Source organism: Anabrus simplex, chromosome 2 (genome assembly GCF_040414725.1).
Source record: "Anabrus simplex isolate iqAnaSimp1 chromosome 2, ASM4041472v1, whole genome shotgun sequence".
NCBI classification, from domain to species: Eukaryota; Metazoa; Arthropoda; class Insecta; order Orthoptera; family Tettigoniidae; genus Anabrus; species Anabrus simplex.
In genome coordinates, this window is record NC_090266.1 from 554065671 (window position 1) to 554080815 (window position 15145).

Genomic DNA, 15145 nt, shown 5'->3' on the forward strand with positions numbered 1-15145 from the left:
TTGTCAGTTTCGAGTAAATATATCTGAAATGAGCTGTAGGATACATCACCGAGATAGAGGTATCTCGCCGTCATCAATCCTCATCGGAGCTTCCTGTGTTGTAACCACACAATATTTGCCTTAACAGTGAAATGATTCTGGGGGTTAATGAACTCAGCACTGGGCTCCCTTAAAGCAAAACAACGATCATGAAACTTTCTCAGATATAAGAAGCAAGACAATCATTTCCGGTTCTGGACACGCATGTTATTACTTATGTTACCGGTATTATTATTTAGTCTGGCCGAGGCAGTAAAGGCGTGCTCGGCTCGCCCGGAAGGACGTGGGTTCGAATCCCAGTCAGGAAGTCGTAAAAATTTAAGAAACGAGATTTCCACTTCCGGAGGTGCACATGGCCTTGAGGTTCACTCAGCCTATACCAAAATTGAGTACCAGGTTAATTCCTGGGGGCAAAGGCGGCCAGGCATAGAACTAACCACTCTACCCCATCAGGTGCCGAGGTTGCGGATAGTGGAAGCCTTTACCTTCCACCCCTCCAGGGGCCTTCACGGCCTGTACGGAGATGACTTTACTTCTTTTGTGATTTAGTTCGCATCCCTACATGTTCAAACACTTACTCTATTTCAAATGATACAGTCAATGGGTTGATATTCTTAGAAACGTTATGGCAAAACGAAATTTCATAACTGTAATTTCATTAACAGAGACGTCCGGCTCCATGGCTAAATGGTTAGCGTGCTGGCCTTCGGGCACAGGGGTCCAGGGTTCGACTCCCGGCAGGGTCGGTAATTTTAATCTTAATTGGTTAATTTCGCTGGCACGGGGGCTGGGTGTATGTGTCGTCTTCATCATCATTTCATCCTCATCACGACGCGCAGGTCGCCTACGGGAGTCAAATCGAAAGACCTGCATCTGGCGAGCCGAACTTGTCTTCGGACACTCCCGGCACTAAAAGCCATACGCCATTTCATTTCATTAACAGAGATAATGGAGATTGAGATAATAGGGTATGTATATTATTATTATTATTATTATTATTATTATTATTATTATTATTATTATTATTATTGTTATTATTATTATTAGTATATCTACTACACAGTCTTGAAACAGCTGAATCAAGCGATGTATAATTTTATGTCATTACTGTATATCACAAGCATTGACCGAGCCGCGGTGAGTGAGCCAATGGGTGATATGAATAAAAATGAGATGTAACTCGGAGACAAGTCTCGAAGGAGGATTGAGACGGAAGTCACTTGCGAGACAGAACTTGTCATGTATATGAATAAAGTTTGTTTCTCGCTAACGAGACTTGTCTCCTTCCGCTTGAGACGAGTCTCGCTCACTGGCTGTGGTATCTGTCAGCTGACGAGTGAATTAACAATTTATTGGAGAGCTATAAAGAGTGGTTTTGTTGGAACAGATGAAAGTGTTAGATTTACAAGCGAAAAAGATTGAAAAGCGACAGCGTGTTCTCGAAGAAAACAGAAGAAATTTCAGTGCAAAAACAGGTTTTGCAACTGCAAATGGAAAATATTTTACATGAAAGGGAGAAAAGAGCAGAACAAACAAGTACAACCGAAATGGAACACACACCGATATTTTTTTCATTTAGAATAGTTCTTGACAGTCTTTTCTTCTTCAGTTGTGTTTCACTTGGGAGCCTATTCTGCTAACTACACCTTTCGTATTAATCAATATTCAATAATCACTACAGTTATTATTTCAATTCTTTCTAGCCTTACGTAAACGTAGTGGCACGTACACTTGGTATACTTGGACCCCAGCTTGGGAACGATTGATTTAAGATTTCTCTTTTTTGTAAGTTTCCTTCAAGATATTGTGTAAGAAGTTACATTGTATTTATCATCATATTTAGGATCCACATTCAAATGCATAATTTTCTGCGGGCATTGAATGTCACTCAAACAGTTTTTAAACACGCTTCGTATTTCATTATTCACGAATATGAAGAGTTTATTGATCATACCTGTGCATAGCTAGGGGTGTTTCTGCATATAATGTACTTTTTTCTACAATTGTTTTACGTCGCACCGACACAGACAGGTCTTACGGCGACGATGGGATAGGTTTAGGAGTGGGATGGAAGCGACCGTGGCCTTAATTAAGGTACAGTCCCAGCATTTGCCTGGTGTGAAAATGGGAAACCACGGAAAACGATATTCAGGGTTGCCGACAGTGGGGCTTGAATCCACTAACTGCCGGATGTAAACTCACAGCCGCGCGCCCCTGACCGCATGGCCAACTCACCTGGTATGTAGTATACAACCAGTAGCTATACACTGTTGCATAAACTGTCTAAATTTCAAACTTTAAAAACATAGAAATAATGCAAAATGCTATCCATATTCATAAACGAATATAACTAACAAGGGAGTTCATTGATTTGGACCGGACAAATTGCAATGAAACTTAGTAACATGATGCGCTAAGATATCCGGAACTCAATGGTGATAACCGTTCTGCCGTGAAATAATATTTTCCTACCGGTACGTATTGACAGTAAATTCTTGCTCCAGTTTTAAATGGAACGTGGTGTGTAGATGGCAGCGATTTCAATGAAATATTGTAGGATGATCAATTAAGACATCAGAACATCGCTGCATGACTGACGTTGTTATATAGATTACTCGCAGTGTGACAAAATGAATGACTCTCAAGCAAGAATCCGAATGTTTAAGGCTATTCATAGCGTGCAAGTTTATATACAAATGACAAGGATTTCATATTACATATTTTAGCTTCAATTGTAAACGACAGAGAAGTATTAAAAGCCTGATATTTTGAAACATTCATATACTGTGCATGTTTAAAAGGGGTTTGACGAGCAAAACATTCTGTTCATGTTGTCAAAATCTAATTTTCACTCTAAAGCGCACTGTTTAATGTAACCTTAAAATAGAACTATCAGTGCATTTCTTTTAAAATACAACTATCAGTGCATTTCTACAGTGCATACGCGAGGTCCATACAACTGCAAACCACCCAGCTGTTCTTTAGCAATTAATTATAACAATGTCATTGATTTTATGACAAAGTGAATATCATCAATACATTTAAGACAGGTGGATTGACAATTCGTCGAAGTTTCATCGAAATCTGATCCAAACCAAATGCTTCCCTTGTAGTATTCGGCGCAAGTGAGATTTTGGTGCGATGGTTGAGAAAGAGCAGCATTCATACAGGCAGCAAATCATTGGCCGAATAATGTCATTATGCGAATCTGTTAAATGTTGTGAAACAAGTTACAGCATATTTTTCTCAAGGGCACGAGCCGCCGGTTGAAACTTTTAAATAAACTTAGAAACAGTGCAATCGAAAAAGGCATGGGCAGGGAATTTTACGGCACTTGAAGTAAACATAAATGGGATAGCTTACACGAGGACCAAAGATACTCGCACATTCGTTCAGTACCATATGGCCTACATGTGATAGAGAGCGATAATTTTCAGACTTGAAGAAATATCCTTCCAGATATCAAAATGTGAATAATAATAATAATAATAATAATAATAATAATAATAATAATAATAATAATAATAATAATAATAATAATAGGTAATAATTTCGTGAGACAATTTCTAGCCTGGTACAGCCCTTGTAAGGCAGACCCTCCGAGAGGATGGGTGTCATCTGCCGTGTTATTGTAGTGGAGGATAGTGTTGTGTGTGTGTTGCAGGAATGTATGTTGAGGATTTAAGGTTAAAATCTCTGACCCGACCGCGAATCGAACCCGGGGGCCCACTGAACCGATGAGTACTACGCTGACCATTCAGCTAAGGAGCAGGACAAAGTGAATAATGAAAGCCTTGAATAATTTTAAGTCATATCTTAAACATAGCTAGCCTATGTTTCGGTCTGTTCCGTGATTGTGAATTAGTTTTATTTATAAAACTAGCTGATGTACCCGTGCTTCGCTACGGAATTCTAAATTTTATACAGAATTCTAGGTTAAGTAGTGTAAACGTTGTGAGCAAGATTGTATTAAGTTGCATAGCTCTTAAAGTTGCCCTAGAGGCACGACGGGTAAGTCACCAACGTATTTTCTCATATGAAGACTGGGTTAGGGAATTTTCATTGTAATGGTAGATCAGTCACAATCAGGTTGGGGAGTTTTCATTGTAATGGCAGACACTCACTCCCCGCCTGCCTTTATAGATTCTCAGAAAGACTCTCTCAGTGGTTTTCCCAACTGAAATGAACATGGGTCATTACAATGACGTCAGTAGGAATGGCGCGATTAAAAGCAATGCCTTCATATGAAATACTCGATCAAATGAAAAACTACACATTTTCTCACTTTTAACGAACAGTACTATGCTGCCGAACTAACAGTCCAAAGCTACAGAGCTGGAATGACCAAGACGCAGACATCCGTGATCCGTGGACAATGTTCGTTCTTTTTTTTTGGCGGGGGGAGGTTGGTTTCAAATAGTGGATAGTCCCAGGGCAAAAACTATGCCCGTTTACTTATGTGTTTCCTGGGAGTACCCTATGAGTCGGAAAATCTCATTTCACTACACTGGCGGGGAAAAGAACTATCTGACGTGGAGGCAATTTTCCTCCAAGCCCGAGAAGAAACCACATCTTCGCTGCTAATTTGGAATTAAATTAATGTAGATTTAATGAAAGTGAAGAGGAAGAAACTTTTCCTAAGAAACGGCTCTTTTCAGGGTTGAACTTTTAGTTGTTTAGTGAATTGTGGTACTATAATTTGGAATAGGGCTAAATTGTAATTCCAGACCAGTTCATGCTACTACTACTACTACTACTACTACTAACTGAGCCTCTGACGTAAGTGCGCACACTGCTCATTCAAAACAGCGCGTCAGAGTAGGTATCGAATAGCTGGCATACTATGATGAACCTGTGTGTTACGTACCAGCAGTATCAGAAAATGTATGAACCAGAGGATTGGCATGCTAAAGAAGAAATATATCTAACTCCTCAGCTATTTCCCGCCAATATTCAGTTAGGCTGTTATACTCGGAGTTGAATGTCAGCATAAGAGACAAAGAACATTACAACAAACAACGGTCAGTGTAAAGTTATTTGATCGAACCTTTTGTTTAGCTACAAAATAGGTTTTCCTTTCTCCTGAAAAGTAAGGATTTTGGAATGCGTACGGTACACTTTTCAACTCGCCAATTCAATTACAATTGCTTGCGTTTTCCGTACTATCCCATTTAGGAGCTATTGATCTTTTCTTAAAGCCATTCCATTTCTTTGTTGATCTATGTTACTCTCTTTCGATATTGTAGGCCTTCACATTATTAATAAAAGAAATGGCGTATGGCTTTTAGTGCCGGGAGTGTCCGAGGACATGTTCGGCTCGCCAGGTGCAGGTCTTTCGATTTGACACCCTGCGCGTCCTGATGAAGATGAAATGATGATGAAGACGACACATACAGCCAGCCCCAGTGCCAGTGAAATTAACCAATGATGGTTAAAATTCCCGACCCTGCCGGGAATCGAACCCGGGACCCCTGTGACCAAAGGCCAGCACGCTAACCATTTAGCCATGGAATATTCTCTATCCGTCTTACTAATAAACGGTGTATAACTTTTATACAAGGTTTATACACCGATTGTGTGAAATTCGTTACTAATAAACCGTATATAAGCCTCCTGTGTATACATCTGTTATAGTTATTCATTGTATTGCTTATACAGACCAGGACCCTTGTATAAGCGTTGTATAGCAGCGAGTAGCGGAAAAAAGAAACGAGTGAGCAATTTATTTTCGTGGTATTTATTGTCTACAGTAATATAATCGAGGTAAAATATTCGACTTATCCATTTAACATTGAAAGAATGGACGATAACGTTGATCTTCACGACATTTTAAACATAGAAGACATACACCATTCAGAGGTTATGGACGCTAGACATCTTCGTAAAGTAAAACACTTTAAAGAGACGGAATGGCAATGAATAACTATAAAATAAATTATGGTTGGGCGTATTTTTGTGTAATAATGTGTTACTGCTTAATAGACTTTTGATATTGCGAGTTTATTATACATTATCTGCCCCTACAAAGATCTTTCTCAAAATTGAGTACCTATAAAATTGGGCATATTCCTCGAGATAAAAAATGGCATAACTTGAAAACCATACGTAATATGATTTCGATACTTTGTAGTTGAATACCCAGAAATATAACGTATAAATGCCTAATAGAGACTTTTTTGATCAAACCTTTCTTTTAAGCTACAAAACAGTTTTTCCTTTCTCCTGAAAAGTAAGGATTTTGGAATGTGTAGGCCTGCCCTGTTCAACTCGCCGATTCAATTACAATTGCTTACGTTTTCCGTACTACCCCAGTTAGGAGCTTTTGTTCTTAGCTTTTCCATTTCTTTCTTGGCGTTCATTACACAAGCAAGCTGAAGAAATGTTGATATCAATATGAGTCAATTTCCAGCTGTCTCATGGAATGACAATGAATAACTAAGTTATAAAAGAAATGATGGTTGGGCGTATGCTTGTGTAATAATGTATTACTGCTTAATAGACTTTTGAAATTGCGAGTTTATTGTACATTATCTGCCCCTACAAAGATCTTTCTCAAACTTGAGTACCTATAAAATGGGACATATTCCTCGAGATAAAAAATGGCATAACTTGAAAACCATACGTAATATGATTTCAATAATTTGTAGTTGAATACACAGAAATATGATGTATAAATGCCTAATAGAAACTTTTTTGATCGAACCTTTTGTTTAGCTACAAAATAGGTTTTCCTTTCTCCTGAAAAGTAAGGATTTTGGAATGCGTACGGTACACTTTTCAACTCGCCAATTCAATTACAATTGCTTGCGTTTTCCGTACTATCCCATTTAGGAGCTATTGATCTTTTCTTAAAGCCATTCCATTTCTTTTTTTGGCGTTCATTACACAAGCAAGCTGAAGAAATGTTGATATCAGTATAAGCTAATTTCCAGCTGTCTCACTTAGTGTTGCAACTGCCTTTTCGATATGCCGTGCTACTGTGCGACTTTCCGGAAAGTTTTGCTCGTAGATAACCAGCGGAAGCGATCATAAAGGCGGTGAAGAGAAGGAAGAGATTCCTACGCCTTGAAACGAGTGTATACGTGCTGTATAGTAATACAATGCGTACCGGTATACCTCGTTTATTAGTAAGAAAAATGTAAAACGCTTATACAGGGTTTATTCACTGTTTAACTAAACAAGAGTTAAACAACTGTATAAGGACTTTTTATTAATAAGACGGTATAACTTTTGTTATGTAGTACTTTTTAATAGGACCAAGAACATACAGTAGCCGTCTTACTAATAAAAAGTCCTTATACAGTTGTTTAACTCTTGTTTAGTTAAACAGTGAATAAATCCTGTATACGCGTTTTACATTGTTCTTACTAATAAACGAGGTATACGCATTGTATTACTATACAGCACGTATACATTCGTTCCAAGGCGTAGGAATCTCTTCCCGCAGTTCACTGACGTATTTCGAACGTTCACCGCCTTTATGATCGCTTCTGCTGGTTATCTACGAGCAAAACTTATCGGAAAGTCGCACAGTAGCACGGCATATCGAAAAGGCAGTGGCAACACTAAGTGAGACAGGTGGAAATTGGCTGATACTGATATCAACATTTCTTCAGCTTGCTTGTGTAATGAACGCCATAAAAAGAAATGGAAAGGCTTAAGAAAAGATCAATAGCTCCTAACTGGGATAGTACGGAAAACGCAAGCAATTGTAATTGAATCGGCGACTTGAGAAGGGTACACATTCCAAAATCCTTACTTTTCAGGAGAAAGGAAAACCTTTTTTGTACCTAAACGAAAGGTTTGATCAAAAAAGTTTCTATTAGGCATTTATACATCATATTTCTGCGTTTTCAACTACAAATTATTGAAATCATATTACGTATGGTTTTCAAGTTATGTCATTTTTTATCTCGAGGAATATGTCCCATTTTATAGGTACTCAAATTTCAGAAAGATCTTTGTAGGGGTAGATAATGTATAATAAACTCACAATTTCAAAAGTCTATTAAGCAATAATACATTATTACACAAAAATACGCCCAACCATCATTTCTTTTATAACTTAGTTATTCATTGTCATTCCATGAGACAGCTGGAAATTGACTTACATTGATATCAACATTTCTTCAGCTTGCTTGTGTAATGAACGCCAAAAAAGACATGGGAAAGCTAAGATCAAAAGCTCCTAACTGGGGTAGTACGGAAAACGTAAGCAATTGTAATCGAATCGGCGAGTTGAAAATGGTACACATTCCAAAATCCTTATTTTTCAGGAGAAAGGAAAAAACTGTTTTGTAGCTTAAAAGAGAGGTTTGATCAAAAAAGTTTCTATTAGGCATTTATACATCATATTTCTGGGTATTCAACTACAAAGTATGGAAATCATATTACGTATGGTTTTCAAGTTATGTCATTTTTTATCTCGAGAATTATGTCCCATTTTACAGGTACCCAAGTTTGAGAAAGATATTTGTAGGGGCAGATAATATATAATAAACTCGCAATATCAAAAGTCTATTAAGCAGTAACACATTATTACACAAAAATACGCCCAACCATAATTTATTTTATAGTTATTCATTGCCATTCCGTCTCTTTAAAGTGTTTTACTCACTGCCTGCTCGATCCGCATCCGATGGCTGCTTATACTGCCTGCTCATTCCATACTCAAACGTGTAACACGACTTACAAACAATCTGGCGCTAGATCGCAGCACCAGACGTACCCAGTTATCGCGTGAATACAGCTAGATAAGCATACAAGCAAAATTTTAAATCTGAAAGGAACAGAAAAATTAAAGAATTGTATGCACAAAGTGGTGCTCTAGAGAGTGATAGTTTCAGGACTTTTCGAGAAAGAGATTTCGACGAATAAGAAAACCTGTAAAGTTTGTCTGTATGGTACTTCCCTACATTAATAAGTAGAGGTTTCACGAATTTGGCCACCACAGTTTCTGACACAAGTTCCTGGTGCTTATTGTTACTAACACACTTTAAAATCTTACAGTGGCACAAAGAGGGTAGAGCCGGGCTGAGTGGCTCAGACAGTTAAGGCGCTGGCCTTCTAACCCCAACTTGGCAGATTCGATCCTGGCTCAGTCCGGTGGTATTTGAAGGTGTTCAAATACGACAGCCTCGTGTCGGTAGATTTACTGGCACGTAAAAGAACTCCTGAGGGACTAAATTCCGGCACCTCGGCGTCTCCGAAGACCGTAAAAGTAGGTAGTGGGACGTAAAACAAATAACATTTTTTTTATTTAAAGAGGGTAGAACATAGTTTTTTATAGTCTGGAGCAGACTTGCAGATTTCTTGCAGTACGGTAGAGCTTCCTCAACAAATTTCAGTAGCCCCATAATTATGCCAATAAATCCTTGCTGGGGGTAGCGCAGGCCTCCTTTATCAGACTGTCTGATTAAGTTCATCAATGGGGATGCATCAACTGAGGTGGAAACGTTACTCAAGCACGTGCTGCATTGTTTTTTCTTCGATTACATGCACTAAATAACCACACACTAATGCATGGGAAGCAGTTTCCAAAGTGACATACACTGACTCAGGGGGCTCACGAACATCTTCCAGTAAATCAAGTACATACTCAGCGGGCATCACTGGTTCTGTTTCGTCAAGTCCGGGAGAGGATACTGAGGCAGAAAATTTTGAATTTTTTGTGGACAACGTTAGCACCATCGGTGGACATTAAAATACCGGATTTCAGAATTCTCATCATCATCATCATCTGTTTACCCCCCAGGTTCGGCTTTTCCCTCGGACTCAGCGAGGGATCCCACCTCTACCGCCTCAAGGGCAGTGTCCTGGAGCTTCAGACTCTTGGTCGGGGGATACAACTGGGGAGTATGACCAGTACGTCGCCCAGACGGCCTCACCTGTTATGGTGAACAGGGGCCTTGTAGGGGGATGGGAAGATTGGAAGGGATAGGCAAGGATGAGGGAAGGAAGTGGCCGTGGCCTTAAGTTAGGTACCATCCCGGCATTCGCCTGGAGGTGAAGTGGGAAACCACGGAAAACCACTTCGAGGATGGCTGAGGTGGGAATCGAACCCACCTCTACTCAGTTGACCTCCCGAGGCTGAGTGGACCCCGTTCCAGCCCTCGTACCACTTTTCAAATTTCGTGGCAGAGCCGGGAATCGAACCCGGACCTAAGCACTACACCAGAGAGGCGGACTTTCAGAATTCTTTCTATGGAATTCTGAGTAGCCCGGGAGTCAGTCATGTCATTGCACCCTTCTCCCATTCTTATAGAACTAAACATGGCTTCAACTGGATCTCCTGAAAAAGCCCGTGTCATGGGATGAAATACCACGGCATTCTGGTTTCCCTTCTTTGATTTGCAGAAAGGCACGCAGCAGTACACCATTTTCACTGTAAACAAATACAGTACTACTAGTACCCTATTTCCCGCTATTTCATTCCAACAGTTCAGGAGCCGGTTGGTGCTGCCATCTGCTGTGGGTATTTGTAAACGGAGTGTTTCATTTAGTGCCATGTTAAAATATGGTAATGAGCAGGCAGTATAAGCAGCCATCGGATGCAGATCGAGCAGGCAGTGGTTTTATTTTACGAGATGTCTAGCGTCCATAACCTCTGAACGGTGTATGTCTTCTATGTTTAAAATATCGTGAAGATCATCAACGCTATCGTCCATTCCTTCAATGTTAAATGGAGAAGTCGAATATTTCACCACGATTATATTACTGTAGACAATAAATACCACTCGTTTCTTTTTCCGCTACTCGCTGCTATACAGCGCTTATACATGGGTCCTGGTCTGTATAAGCAATTCAATGAATAACTATAACAGATGTATACACAGGAGGCTTATGCACGGTTTATTGGTAGCGAATTTCACATAAACGGTGTATAAACCTTGTATAAAAGTTATGCACCGTTTATTAGTAAGACGGTAAGTATTTAAAAATTAAATTTTAGGTGCCTTCCCCTAAACTACCATTTCACCCAGGGTGAATAACATTGTTTTTAGCTTAAACTGTAGTTTCTTATTCCCCGACTCTATATACCGATTTTCATTAAATTCTGTTTACCCATTTTGTCGGGGCTCGGCGTTGATATGGACTTAGCAACAAAAATCCAAATTCATGGTTATCTGTGTTATCATAGCCGGTACGGTAAAAATGCATAAGACGTAAATGATCAGAAATTTAATTCTATATAACTTTAGTTATGTAGTATTTATCGATATGACCACTAATAATATAAATATTTGAGAATTGAATTTTTAAGCCTTCCCCTAAACTACCATTTCACTCAGCGTGAATAAAATAATTTATAGCCTAGATTATAGCGGCTCGCCCCCCGACTCTACATATCGATTTTTATTAAATTCTCTTCAGCCGTTTTCTCATGATGCGTGTACATACATACATACAGACAGACAGACAGACAGAAATAACGGAAAAGTAAAAAGTAAAAGTAAAAAATACCATTCTTTTCAAATTCTGAGCAATGTACAGACAAAACTCTTATTTTATATATATAGATGTTAGTCGTATTTTGTGAAAAAATTTAAACGTACAGAAAAAATCACAAATGTGGAATTTAATAATTACTTAGAAAATTTTCAGATTTGTATGTTGTACGATTTTGCATATTTCTGGTTTGATTTTGAACATTTTAGACTGTATCTTCTTCTTCTTAATCTGTTTACCTTCCAGGGTCGGTTTTTCCCTCGGACTCAGCCTCAAGGGCAGTGTCCTGGAGTTTCAGACATTGGATCGGGGATACAACTACAGAGAATGACCAGTACCTCACCCAGGCGGCCTCACCTGCTATGCTGAACAGGAATGGGAATATTGGAAGCGGCCGTGGCCTGAAGTTAGGTACCATCCCGGCATTTGCCTGGAGGAGAAGTGGGAAACCACGGAAAACCACTTCCAGGATGGCTGAGATGGAAATCGAACCCATCTCAACTCAATTGACCTCCCGAGGCTGAGTTGACCCCGTTCCAATCCTCGTACCACTTTTCAAATTTCGTGGCAGAGTCGGGAATCGAACCCGAACCTCCGGGGGTGGCAGCTAATCACGCTAACCACTACACCACAGAGGCGGACTTTTAGACTTTATGATGCATGTAAATCCTATCGCTAATGGCTATCATTATCATCTTTATCATTATTGTTATATGAATTTCTCGTGTATTGGCTCCAGAAAATGTGCTAACCATTCAACATTTTCTTTCCGGAAACGGTAGAGATCTTTATAATCATGTTTGAGAGACTCTCTTCGTACTTTATACATTTTTCTTCTCCGTTGTAAAACCATCATAAACTCCGCCATCACGTTTTCAGCCTGATTCTATCGCCTTGAGTCACCTTCTGGGCAGTCTCAAGAAATTCTGAGATTAGTCTCCATTCAGAGAGACTAAGCTCCAGTTTATTCATATACATTTGGAGACTTGTCTACGAGAGAATCCGCTAACGAGCTGTGTCTCAAGGAGCAAAGGTCACTGCTGAGACATCGCTTTTTTTTATTCATATACATTTGAGACATGTCTTAATATTTGTGAGACAAGAGTTACGTCTCCGGTTTATTCATATCACCCAATATGGCAACAGTGGAAGACAGCAAGCCCGTAAGGCCTGTAGTCTTTTCTTAAGTCTGGATGTTCTATAGTTTGCTGTATTCCCCGATCTTGTATATCTCGTAGGCAACGGCTAGAGCGACGCATCAGGTCGGCCGTGCCAACACCACCTATAGAGAAGGCCTAGCAATACAAATACGATCCTCGTGTGACGTCATGCTGCTACGTCCTATCCGAACTGTAAACAGCTGGCAGCGTGTTTTGAATGTTATTTTGTTGGATGTGTGAACAAGTGTAGTTTTTGACTAGTGTTTGAATTTATGTTCTTTACTTGGTGGTAGGCCTACCTATCATAGTAAAAGGCATAATGCCTCATAAGTGCAGTGTGCCAAATTGTAAAGGCAACTATTTAAACGGACCAAAAGTGAGTGTGTTCTCTTTCCCTGCTAATGAAGAATTGAGGTTAAAATGGATAAGAGCTATTCATCGGGAGGATTATATTCCTACGAAACACTCTAGGGTATGTATCGTTTTTGTTTACTAAATCCTTTTGACACGGAAATCACATTAAGAAATTACGAACAGCATAGTTTACGAACATGTGCATTCACGTTTCAATCTCATTGTATTTTAGGTATGCGAACTTCATTTTAAAGATGATGAGATTGAAAGATCCACGAGCATGTTCGATGAAAAGAACGGGAGGTTACTGACTGCTCCTTTGTCAAACCCCAGATTGGTGAAAGGTTAGTTCATCATTCCTAGATAGAACACTATGATGCTTTAGGCATATACTTTGTTTCATAATAGAATGCCAGTTTCAGTACAACTGTGTAACAATTAATTTTAAACATTTTAGATGCAGTTCCATCACAGTTTCCAAACTGCCCTCAATATCTCTCTGGAACCACTACTGCCTCCCGTGAAGATCTAGAAAACAGGCGGCGCAGAGTGGAAAACCAGCGTTTAGAAAATGCTATTACTGACAGTTTACGTACATATAGTGAACATGCTGAGGCAATAACATTTAAAGACTTTAAGGAATTAAAGCTGAAAGTGAATGGCATTACATTTAATACTGAATGGGACTTGCTCAAGAAGGAATCAGGTTTATATTTCATTTTAATGAAAGAGGAACCCAACCCTCATATTTCTTGTTGTGTTAAAATAACACAAGATTTATATGCTTCATTATTTGTCAATAATGTAGAAGTTAAACGTTGTAAAGGGGTGTCATTGCCCAAGCATGTTAAGAATCTTACTGAAATTGAAACATTAATACAGAATGCCCATTCTCTGGATGTATCTTCTACTATGTCTAGCAGCCAGGATATAGAAGAAACTTTGACTGTTCTTGATGGTTTATTGCAACACTTAGAAAATAAGTTTCCTGAGAAGAAAAATATGTTGACTTTCTTAAAAGAACAGCTATTCTTGTTACCTAAGAAGAGGGTGAAGAATTATTCCTGGGAGTTAATGGTATTTTCTTCATTAGCTCATTCAATTTCTCCCCATTGTTACAAATTTATTCGAGGATCTGGTAACTTAACACTTCCTGCTCCACGTACGTTGCAAATAATATGCTCAAAGCTTGTAACAAACCCTCCTCAGGAAAAGAATGACAATTATCTGCTCTATATGAAGAGTAAATTTCCATTACTCTCTCCAGAAGACAAATTAGTACTATTGTCGATGGATGAGGTTCATATCAAACCCCAGTTAGATTTCAAACAGGGCAGGGTAGTAGGTACTGCGATGAACAGTGATGAATGTGCCACAGGTGCATATGTTTTCATGGTCCATAGTGTACTTTCACATTATAAAGATGTTGCTCATATTGTACCTGTCACTAATATTCATGGTGAGGAATTATTCAACACTATGAAAACAATAATCCTTAGTTTGGAAAAAATAGGCTTTGAAGTAGTAGCAGTTATTGCAGATAACAGTGCTCTGAACAGGAAAGCAGTGTCTTTTCTTAGTGATCCGCCTGAATTGAAGCATGTTTACAGCCATCCCAAAGACAAGAAGAGAAAGCTCTTCTTTATCATAGACACCGTCCACATTTTAAAATGTGTTCGAAATAACTGGTTAAATGTAAAAGACCAGCAACTCTATTTCCCAGACATAACTGACTATGAGAAGATGCATATTGCATGTTTTAGTGTGTTGAAACATCTGCATTCATTAGAAAAGAAGAATCTTCTAAAATATGGGTTCTCCCTGACACTGAAAGCTTTGTATCCAACAAATTTGGAACGTCAAAATGTTTCTTTGGCATTAAAAATTTTTAATCATCCACTAGCTATTGCCCTGAAGGAAATAGGACCTAAGAAGAACTTGGAATGCTGGGAAAGTACAGCAAATTTTATAGAAATAATCTCTACGTGGTGGGACATAGTAAATGTCAAAACCTTATGGAAAGGTAAACGTCTCAGGAATCCTTTTCAGGAGCCTATAACCACAGTCTCGTGTCATATTGAGTATTTGGAGAAATTAGTGCAATGGTTAGATAATTGGAGGTCGAGTACTTCTTATGGAAGACT